General features: G+C 53.5%; 1 long non-coding RNA gene across 1 annotated transcript; it reads right to left on the bottom strand.

Moving 5' to 3' along the window:
• Window positions 1-5,990: 5,990 nt before the first annotated feature.
• Window positions 5,991-8,827, bottom strand: LOC121022920 (uncharacterized). The gene is made up of 2 exons (XR_005787171.1): window positions 8,559-8,827; window positions 5,991-6,143 (listed from the first exon to the last, which is right to left on the bottom strand). It is a non-coding gene; the product is annotated as an uncharacterized LOC121022920 (long non-coding RNA).
• Window positions 8,828-10,888: the final 2,061 nt, after the last annotated feature.

The following is a 10,888-nucleotide window of genomic DNA, read 5'->3' as shown; positions in this document are numbered from 1 at the left end:
GTCCTGGGACACAGACAAGCTGCCCTCGGGCACAGACAGGCTGTCCTCAGAGCGGTTGGTGGCAGGCCCTCCTCCCGGTCAGGAGGCCTGTGACGCAGGCAGACGGTCTTTGTTACACGGCAGGGTGAACGGGAGGAGGCAGACGCGTGTGGGGGGCTGGAAGCAAATATTTATTCCAGGAACTCTTGCCACTGGCCCAGGAGCAGATAAGGTTAGCGTGACAAGCTACAGATAAATGAAGTCCAAAGTCACCTGCAGCCCTCGGGCCGTGCACACGCAGGAGCGGCCCCAGGCTGCAGGCCGAGCCCGGGAGGCCTCCTTGCCCCTTTGGACAGGCAAGCCCCCCTCCAGCCCCAGGGGGGCAGCCGCCAGCTGGGAAGGACGAGGAGGAAGCGAGGGCGGAAGGGGTGAGGTGAGGGAGCACACGCGGGGGGCCCTCCTCGCTCTGCCCCCTGGGGATCCCCCCGCCATGAGCCTCGGAGCCCCAGCCTCCCCGCCTCGGCTCTGCCTTCCTGCGCCCACCGCCGGCCCGTGATGGAGCCTCTTTGCCTCCCTTCACTGTCCCCACCTGACCTCCTTGCCAGTCCCTCCCCGGTCACCCAGGAGCCCCCCCACCCGTCAAAGGTCTCTGACCGATGCCTTGTAGACGCGTCACACCCCCCCCATCCCAGCCCTGCCCCCACCCCCAATGCAGTCTCTCCCTCCCATTTTCTGTGCCAGGGAAAGGTCCCTCCGTTCCGGCAGTGAACCTGGAAGTTCTCAGGTCCCCGGCCGCGCTCCCGCCCTCACACCCAAATACACCGCAGCACCCCTACCTCGCCGAAGCTGCCTGCAGGCCAGCCCACCCGGCTCCACCGGTCGCCCCCTAACCGGTCTCCCCAATGTCAGTCCTGCCCCTTCCCCAGCCAAGCCCACCCCCCAGTTCATGCTGAATGCCCGTCAGAGGGGGTCCTTCTAAACCGTGAACCAGGTGGGCTCCCCCACCCCCACCCTCACCTCTCTCACCCCAGACAGCCCAGAAAATGCAGAAGCCCCCTCCCCCTGCAAGATCCACCCACCTGGGTGCCAGCAGGGCTCAGGGCATCGCTTCACCCCTCAGCATAAGGACCCCCCCCCGGGCCCCTAAAACCCCAGCTTGGCGGGAGGAGCCGGGGCAGGGGGGCCTCGCTGGGGCTGATGCGCAGAAGAAGGAGGGAGGGGGTCCGCTGAGGAGCGCACGATCCCCTCTGTGTCATCACAGGTGCCCCTGACCGCTCTGCGGTTCCTAGGGCTGTGCGGGGTGGTGCCCATGGGTAGCCCAGGCCATCACGTGGGGGCTGCGGGGCCAGAGGGGACACAGATTTCCACTGGGTCTTGTAGATCGGGGACTTAAAAAAATGCTTTAGGGGCGCCTGGATGGCTCAGTCGGTTGAGCATCCAACTCTTGGTTTCAGCTCAGGTTGCGATCTCACTGTTCACGGGATGGAGCCCACACCGGGCTCTGCACTGACAGCCTGCCTGGGATCCTCTCTCTCCCTCCCTCCCTCTCCCCCCCCTCCCCCCCGCTCATGCTCACTCCCTCTCTCAAAATAAATAAATCAACTTAAAAAAATAAATAAATAACAATATTTAGTGCTTTAGTTCTTTAGCTAAAATGCTTTTAAGAACGTGTTTGTGAATAGTGTCACCTCCGTACAATGGAACACCAGGAGGCCGAGGGGAGGAAGCACTCGGAAGGCTGGCTGGTGCTTCCTGTTAAGTCTACACGGAGTGTGGGGCGGTGGGCACGGCTTTGCCCCTTACACTAAATGGTATAGGAGGTATATACAAATATACAATTAAGTTTTATAATAATATATATCATATGTGTAATACAGTGTATACCTCCAATAAACATATAGTTATATGTCTCTTTGACCCTGCGGGCTATGTTGAAGGCATGTGTGTGTGTTTGTACACTCACTGAAGCCTCATGGATGAGTAGACACCAAGTTTTGTGGGAAGGATGTGAAGGGAAGGAAAAGTTTTCAGCTTCTACTCTCTAGACGGTTGTTCTTTGCCACGAGAATGCATTTCATTAGTCGTTTGTAATCAATAAAATGTTTGGCCAATCTTATGCCAAATGATTGTATTGGTATTATTTCATATACATTATACAAAAGAAAAGCCAACAAGAAAAACCACGGCTGGCCAGAATAGAAGGGCCTAGAGTATTCATACGTGTTGAATGTGAGGCGGGAAAACCCTTTGAAGATCGTGTGTAGAAAACGTGTCTGGCGTTCCACCCAGTGATTCCAACCCTTGACTGACATCCTGGAAAAATTATCAATGTGCCCCAAATCATTGACCCAAACGTTCATCCCAGCACTTTCTGGAAACCCACGCTTCACTAAGTTGAGAAGGATCGGGGAACACGGTAAATTCACACGGAGGAGCAAGCCCCAGCGATGAGCCAGGCAACGAACAAACCTGAACCTGTGACCCAACGCAGGCAAATCTTAAAAACGGCATTGAAAGTGACCTGAAGAATTTCAGGTCAGAACAGAATGATACCATCTACACAGAGTTTTGAGAACAGGCAAAATAATATTGCCCGTTAATTATAGAGGCAATGGTACCAGGTGAAGCTATAAAGGCAGCCAAGGGAACGTCACACACGAATTCAGAATGTGCTCTGAGCTCGGGGAGGGAGGGGTGCCTGGATACGTCAGTTGTACCTGTAAGGTGCACTTCCTGCAGCTGGGGACGATGCCCGTTGTATTTTTAGCTCTATGGGTCGTGTCTGAAAAATTCTAAATGTTAAAAGTCCATTCAAGCAGCAGCCGTTGACACACTCATAGAGATGGGAGGTAGGACAGAGGGTGGCAGGTGGGGAGGGGGTGGGAGCCCCTGTGTCCCGGAATGGGGCTGATATTGGAGGTGGCAGGAAGTCCCGGGTAGAGGTGATGGCTGCACAGTACCGTGACCGTATCCAGTGCCGCCGAATTGTACGACTGCGATGGGAAAGATGGCAAATGCAACGCTGTGTTTTACCACTGTAACCCAAGGAGAGACAGATAGTCACTGGATCCTCACTGAGCCAGGCTCTGGGGACACGAGGTGAGATGCCGTCCCCATTCTGGAGACACAAAAAGAAGTCTTCAAACCCACGCAGCCTTCCAGAAGCTGCCCAAGGCCAAGCGCAGACAGAGGACGTGCATGTGGTCACATCCAGAAATGCCCTGCCCAACACCAGCTCTGGGAAAGACACCAAGCAGTGGCCGAGCCCCCGTCCACGTGGTCCAGGGCAGAGGGGATACTGATGGCCAGTGCCTTCAAGGTCACTACTGTGAGCCTCCCTTGGGCTCCCCGCCCAGAGCGATTCACCTGTGCAGAAAGGAGACCTTGGAGCAGTCAGGCCGCCGCTGGCAACGAGGACCCGGGAGGCCACCGATGCGTGGGGGGGCAGCGTGGGGGGGCGGCTGACACTGGCCTTGCTGCCTGGTGTGCTCCCTGTCCCCGAGCTGCCTCTGAGATCCAGGCGAGTGTCAGAACAGTCTGATGGGTAAGCAGGTGGTTTACTGCACAGTAGCCCGAAAGGTACCACCTAGAAGAACCACCCCCCCCCCCACCGCCCGACATCATCCTCAGCAACCAGATCCCCTGACTCATCCCCACCACGGCCACAGGCCTTGCATGCCAGGCCATTACTGAACCCTAATTTTAAGTCTGCACCACGCTAAGCACTTTACCGGTGTGAATCCACTCACCCTTGGGCGTTCTATCTCCCCCACTTCACAGATGAGGAAACCAGCACACAGAGCTGAACAAACTGGCTGAGGCCACCCCCTGGTGCCCGGGGCACAGGGATTGGGGCACCAACCGCCCCGTGCCAGAGTCCGTGCCTTTGACTGCAGAGTCAAATGGGCGTTAAATTTTGCCCGTTTATATAAAAATGAATCTGGGGGGGGGGACACACATCAGTTCACTTTCCCTTGTAACTACCTCACCAGTGGGCAAATGACGCATGGCAGTCGGCGGATGGCCTCTCAGCAAAGCCCACGGGTTTGGGAAGGAAGGGGAAGGAATAGTCCTGAAGCAGGGAGGACTGCGAGGCCTCGTGACAACCCAAGCGCCCAAAACAAAGGAGCCGTTTTGTGCGAGGAAAACGAACTGCTCAGAGGGCGCCGGGAGTCAGACGGCAGAGGGGCGGCCGTGGAGGCTTGCAGCCCTGGGGGCATCGATGGGTACCCGCTGCACACGGTGCACACAGCGGTGTGTTGAGACTCACGTTTAGAAATTTACATTTCAGATCTGAGCATGGTCGTCACGAAAACACCGCTCATCTAGTGACCAGAAGACTCGGTTTCCAGGCCTGGCTCTGCCAGTAACCGACAAGGACACCAGACGAGCTTCGTCACCGCAGGGCGCCAGGTGCCTCTTGTGGAGCCGTGGGTTGAGTGCGAGGCGCAGGAGGGACCCGTTGACCCGGATACTCTGCCTTCCTGTGAGTCACCCTGGGCTCCAGGGCTTTGTCACTGGGCTCACAGGGAACAATCAGAGTCAGAGGGTAGAGTCCACAGGGCAGGTGGGCTCATGGCCCCTGGTGGCAGAAGGCACTGGGACACCGGTGAAGGAGTGACTCGGGGCAGTAGTTTTCCAGTATTTGGATGGAAAAGTCCGCCGGACGCCCTGTCCCCGGGATGTCACGGGGCTTAGATCTGCCCCAAATGTGAAAAGAGCTGACGTCCCTGCTCGGCGTTATCAGCATGAGGCTTTGGATTCCAGATCAAGTCTGGTCCTGCTTGGAGAGAGGAATCAGGACTCACTGGTTAATTTGGTTTGAGTCACCACCAGAACTCTGCACAGGTCGTGATTAATGCTCGTGCTATTTAGGGAAAGAGTCACAAAGCAACCAAAATGCTTCTTCCTCTTGCCCTGCCTCCAACCCCACTTGGCTGGCACTGGGCCTTTGTTTTACCAGAATAACGCAGACAGAGCTCGACCGTGTGGACCACACAAACGGGAGCCTCAAGCAACCGGACCGTCTCCCTGCGCATTCCCTGCGACCAACAGGCACTCGGCACAGAGCGGGCTTGGGCTACAGGTGCCGGGTTCCAGCTCTGTGCCTGACGGAACAACAAAATGTTTCTTCAGCAGCCCCCACGGCTTGGCCAGACACTCAGGATCTGACCCCAAGGTCAGGACCGACAGGCTCGGCCGCCTTCTCTGCCCTCCGTGATGATTATCTAGGACGACAGTCCCCTCCTCGTAACCAGGAGATCGCAAGCTGAGGCTGATCCTGCAAAGGCAAACAGCCACCAACTTCCAAAAGAAGGAGGTCTGAATGAACGTTTGAGGACAGACTCTCATAATTTTTGCCTGACTCCTTAAGGGCTCATTTTTTATTTTTTAAAGTGTTTGTTTCTTTTTGAGAGAGGGAGAAAGACAGCGTACGAGCCAGGGAGGGGCAGAGAGAGAGCGGGACACAGAATCCGAAGCAGGCTCCAGGCTCTGAGCTGTCAGCACAGAGCCTGATATGGGGCTCAAACCCACAAACCGTGAGATCACGACCTGAGCCAAGTCGGATGCTCAACCGACTGAGCCACCCAGGCGCCCCGGGCTCATTTTTAATGAAATATGTCCACAAGTATCAAGCTGGGGTAAGAAACGAAGAAGATACCCTGACACTGAAATAGTGCAGCATTTCTGTCTGAAAAACCTCCAGTCGCTCCCCTGCCGCTCACACTGGGAGTCATGGACTTCACCACGCCCCCTACCACCTTCCCCTCTTCTCGGGAATGTGATCAAGAAACAGGCTGTAACCCAGCTGTCTCCCAAGCTCTACCCATCAGCAGTGTTTGGGGGACAGGGCCCCCAAGATAAAGAGTCCCGAAGAACCATTCTTGTCCGCCTGTGAGGCCACATGAATGCAAGTATCTCTCTATCTGGCCACCAACTGGAGCAGAGACAAAACATTCACCTTGGGACATCTTCCGTTTCACTTGGAGCAGCTTTTTTTGGTTTTTTTGGGAGCTTGTCACTTGGGGCAGAGCTCAGCCCCACTCACCAGGTGCTGAAACATGAGTTTACTGAAGGCCGGTGCTACAGGGGGCTCAGATATTAGCACCTAAAACCCAGAATAACTACAGTGGGGTCATTTTCCATCACCCTTAGGTGTCCTCCTAGAAATAAAGAAAAAATGAATAGATGAAACACAAAAATATAAAACATCTGGGCAAAATCAGAGTCTTGAGAACATGCCTGCAGCACGTGTGGTAAGGAAAAGTGGGTGTCCTCTGTGAGCCGCCGGTAGACGCAGAACTGACACGAGAGGAAGTTGAGCGGCCCGCAAACACCGACTTTGCAACCAGGCAGGTCTTGCACACGCAGCGAGCCCCGTGCGCTGCGTGTGCACACGCCCTGCGGGGCGGGGGTGAGTGTGCAGTGTAAACGTTTGTGCCTCCATCCTTCTGCAAGATGATTCCACGACACCCGCCATGCGGCCTTAAAACCATTCGTGTACTTCGGTCCACCAACTCTGCTTCTAGAAATCTATGCCGAGGAAGCAACAAAATATTGCTAAGGAAATCATCCAGCGTTGTTGACAGATAAGAACCAAAACCTTGTTTGTAACAGATAAAATTCAAGGGGCCCCTGGGTGGCTCACTTCGGCTCAGGTCGCGATCTCGCAGTTCGTGAGCTGGAGCCCCACATTGGTCTCTGTGCTGACAGCTCAGAGACTGGAGCCTGCTTCATGTTCTGTGTCTCCCTTTCTTCCCCTCCCTGCTCCTGCTCTGTCTCTCTCTGTCTCTCAAAAATGAACAAACGTTAGAAAAATTTAATAGAAAAACATTCAAACCAAAAAAGCATACCCAAATCATAGCCCGTTATTCAACCATTAAGACAAATCCTATTTACAAAGAATCTTTAGGAGTCTAGAAAACATGTATGAAGTAAACATGGGAGAATGCGATGTTTTAATAGGCTGTATGGCTCAACCATTTAACATACGTATAAGAACAGAAAGGGAGGCAAACATAAAAGACTCTTAAATACAGAAAACAAACTGAGGGTATGCGGGGGTAAGGGGTTGGGGAAGGAATACATTAGCAAGTCAGAGTGGACATAACTGTGGTTTTCGTTTTCTTTCTTTTTCCCCCTTTTTAAGTTTCAATATTGTATAAATGTCTGTACTAGACATTTACAGTTCATAACATGTCTACTATTAGACATTGACCCCTACGACCTACACCCGTGTTTAGGTGGTGTCCCGGTAGTGGTGATGGCACGTGCCGTCTGGGTGTGGCAGGGCAAACCCGAGTTCGGGACACCTTGAGGATGCAGGTTACTGGGATCTCGACCCAGCAACCCAGAAGCCGCCCCCTGCCCTCCCGCTGGCACGGGCCACCCCTCTGCCTCAGGCTCTTCTGGAACGCAGAAGCCACTAACCTGTTTGTGTCACTCCCCTCGACTAGACGCTGCAACTCTTGGGAAACAGGTCTTACCCGTCACCGTGCCTCCAGTCTAGCCTGCCTCCTGCAACGTAGTAAACACTCAACACATGCATGTTGAACAAATAATTGGCATGTGACAGGCATCAAATACCCCCTTGTCGAACCCATAGGAGCAAGAACAAAACAGCACAAGAAGGGAGCAGGCGGGGGGCTGGGATAGTCAGCGAGCTGTCTCCAGGTCAGGAGTTGCCATCAATCACGCACCCCAGGAACCGCACAGCACCTCCAGCGGCAACCCTGGGGGGGCAGGAACCCCCTCCTTCCAGGGCACCCCCCTGGACCCCACACCCTCCCACCACTGCACATGCTTCGTTCCGGGAAGGAAGTGGAAAACACATTCCTTTCATCCCTCAAATGGTCAGGTCTCCACCTCCATCCCGGGGTGATGGATATCCTCGTGCCCCACGGGCACATCCCCCAGGCTGCCCCACGGAGCTCGTTTGGAGGAAAGCCTAGAAGGTGCAGGCTGGGGTGGGCACCCTGGGTGGCTCACACAAGCATGGAGAGCTGGAGGTCACCCAGCCACCTTCGGGCATCTGGTCACCCACTGCCACCTCAAATGAAGACTTCTTTACAGAAGGGCCCTTCTTGCCATGATAAGAAATGTAGACACACAGTCTGATGATATTTTAAACCTAGTCTATTCTAGGGGCACCTGGGTAGCTCAGTTGGTTGGGTGTCCGGCTTTGGCTCAGGCCCTGGTCTCACATTCTGTGAGTTCGAGCCCCACATCAGGCTCTGTGCTGACAGCCCAGAGCCTGAAGCCTACTTGGGATTCTGTGTCTCCCCCTCTCTGCCCCTCCTATGCTCATGCTCTGTCTCTCTCTGTCTCTTGATAATAAATAAACGTTAAAAAAATTTTTTTAAATCTAGTCTCTTCTAGAAAAACCAAGAGCATGGTTATTAAACTTGTGTCCCCTGTAAAATGCAGAGACAAGAAATTAAAAAGTGAGCCCTTCATCTCCTTGGTTATTAGAGGGAGGAAAGATACTTGCAAGCAGTGGCCAAGTTCATTGCTGTAAGTCGCAAACTTCACAAAAATCTTGGAGCTGGTGTGCAAAATTACAGTAAGAAAATGTTCACCTTGTTGAGATTCCATAAGGTAGATTTTTCTCAGCCGGGTCAAGACGCCTCCACACCACAGCCCAGGGCTTGGTGGCTAACAGGCAGCTGCGTGAAGGCTCTGTTTGGGAGGAATATCCGGGCTCGTGTCTCAGATGGGAGGACGCGACTCGGGGGGACGTCTTCACTGTCATCAGAAAGGAACAGCATCATTGCCACATACTAAGCAGCGGGTCACGGGCCTGACGCTCACCTCCGTTTTGTGGCAACATCTTCCGGTCCTGGTCCCCTGTGATGTACAAGCAGTGCCCTGCCCCCCCCCTCCCCCCGACCCTGCACGCCCTTCATCTGAACACCAGGAAGGTCCAGTGCCCGACGCGGGATATGCCAGGTCTGGGCAGATTCTGGACAACCCGGAGCCTCGGGAACAGCACAAGGCACAAGAGAGGCAACGTCGGCCCTACCCGTGAATTTCCTGAATTCTTCGGTTTGAGTGAGTTACCAAAAAAATCCCGGACAGAAGTACTTTTCAGTGCAAAAGAAGGAAAGCTGGGGAAAACCCAGATCTCCTCTCTTTGGAATTCCTGAAGCCTTCTCTGGATTCTTAGGGACATAGTTTGGCAGAGGGTCATGATCTGATTACTTCTGTGCTTCGAGAATGATTTCCAGGTGACTTCATGTAAATCAAAGATGGTAACCCTTCTCTTGCAAAGAAGGAACATCCCTGACGCCCCACAGAGCACGCGTGATCTCCATCCTGCACGAACCAGCTGGTTCCGTGAAGACACAAGAGAAAACACAAGACACTGCTCCTGCCTTCAAGAATTTGCCAGAAACTAGAATTAAGAATTTTTTATAGGAAAAAGCTGGTCCTAGGACACCACATACACTCATGAATCACCCACGGGGGTGCCAGGTGCCAGATGCCGTAAGGAACCCCAAGCTCCCAGAGCCGGCACCTGCCTCCCAGCGTCACAGTGTGGCCTACGTGAGGGGACTGTCATGGTGCTTCCTTGTGGCCATGAAAGCACAACTCACGTCCAAACAGAACAGCCACCTTACTGTCCTCTAAAACGTAAGCTCCCCGAGGGAGGGGACATTGGTTTGCCACCTCGGCATCTCAGAGGGGCATCTGGCACAGCCTGGGTTCTTAGACAATACGTGTTGGATGAGTAAATGTATTGTCTCCTGCAAATCATCAGGCCACTTGGGAAGGAATATTTTGGACCATGGGTCTATGCTTCTAGAAGGGAAATATCTAAAACCTTCTGTGCGACACATAATAGGAAGGCCAAAAACCGTCCGCTTATCCCCAGGGCGTCATAATCATTACGAAACTCCCCTCCAGAAGACACCCATATGTTCTGCTGTTTTCACGCTGGGGGCCGTCCCTACCCTTTCTCTGTCTTTCCTTATTGAGGAACCGTACCTGAGACCACATCCAACCATTTAGGCCTTTTCACCGTAGGTGTTAACCCATAAAAGAAATCACAGTGGCTCCCCTACCCATCACCATTTAATACATCAGACGAGCCATCTCAGTGGCCTGATGTAATGGCATTTATGGGCACTGGCAAAGTCATGACCACTTAACCGGAGCAATTAAGCCGTGCCTTGCTCTTATTATAAGACATTGACTGGTGATAATTTATTTTTTCCAATGCGACTGACACAGAAAAGGTGATATGCATACCTACAGAACATTTGTATCAAAAAACCCCACTTCCTGCCATCATTGTTCATAGCTGCATTATACCTGTCCTCCGGGACGGTAGTGAAATACTGCTTTCACGTGGGCTCGAGCATATTTAGCGAGGCATCCCCAGAACCGGGCGCTATCATAGAACCCCAGAACTTTTCTAGAAATCAGAGCAGACCTCAGCCAAGCTTCTCACGGATCAGAATACCAAGATCCAAACACCCTGGTGGCCACCAGCCCCTGTTCCACCAGGAGAGGGAGGAGGGACAGGACCCCAAGTCTCCACCCGGAGGAAGAAGGCCAGTTGAGGACAGGGCTTTAGGAGATCTTTCTGAAGCTGGGATCACTAGATCAAAAGCTGTGCACATTTTAAAATAGAGGTTTTTAAAATAATCTTAAGAGATTCAAGTCTACACACGGTTTTGAATAGAGCTTTAAAATATCTGTCCCCCCAAAGTGGGGGGGAGCTAATTCATACTCGCCTCTACCTGTGCACCTTTCCCAAAGTCGAGTGTCAGCTTTAGACATCCGTTGCTGGTTTGATGGGCTGGTGGGCAGGTCTGTTCTTGGAGAGGAGCAAGCGGAGGAAGGAGATGCCGCGGTCAGGTGAGGACAGACTGTTCCAGAAGCCCACCCGGTGGTTAGGCCTCTG

The sequence above is a fragment of the Herpailurus yagouaroundi genome, unplaced genomic scaffold (assembly GCF_014898765.1).
Source record: "Herpailurus yagouaroundi ecotype Mexico unplaced genomic scaffold, PumYag 483, whole genome shotgun sequence".
Lineage (NCBI taxonomy): Eukaryota > Metazoa > Chordata > Mammalia > Carnivora > Felidae > Herpailurus > Herpailurus yagouaroundi.
The sequence above is the reverse complement of the archived record's forward strand: the minus strand, read 5'-3'. Positions and strand labels throughout refer to the sequence as shown.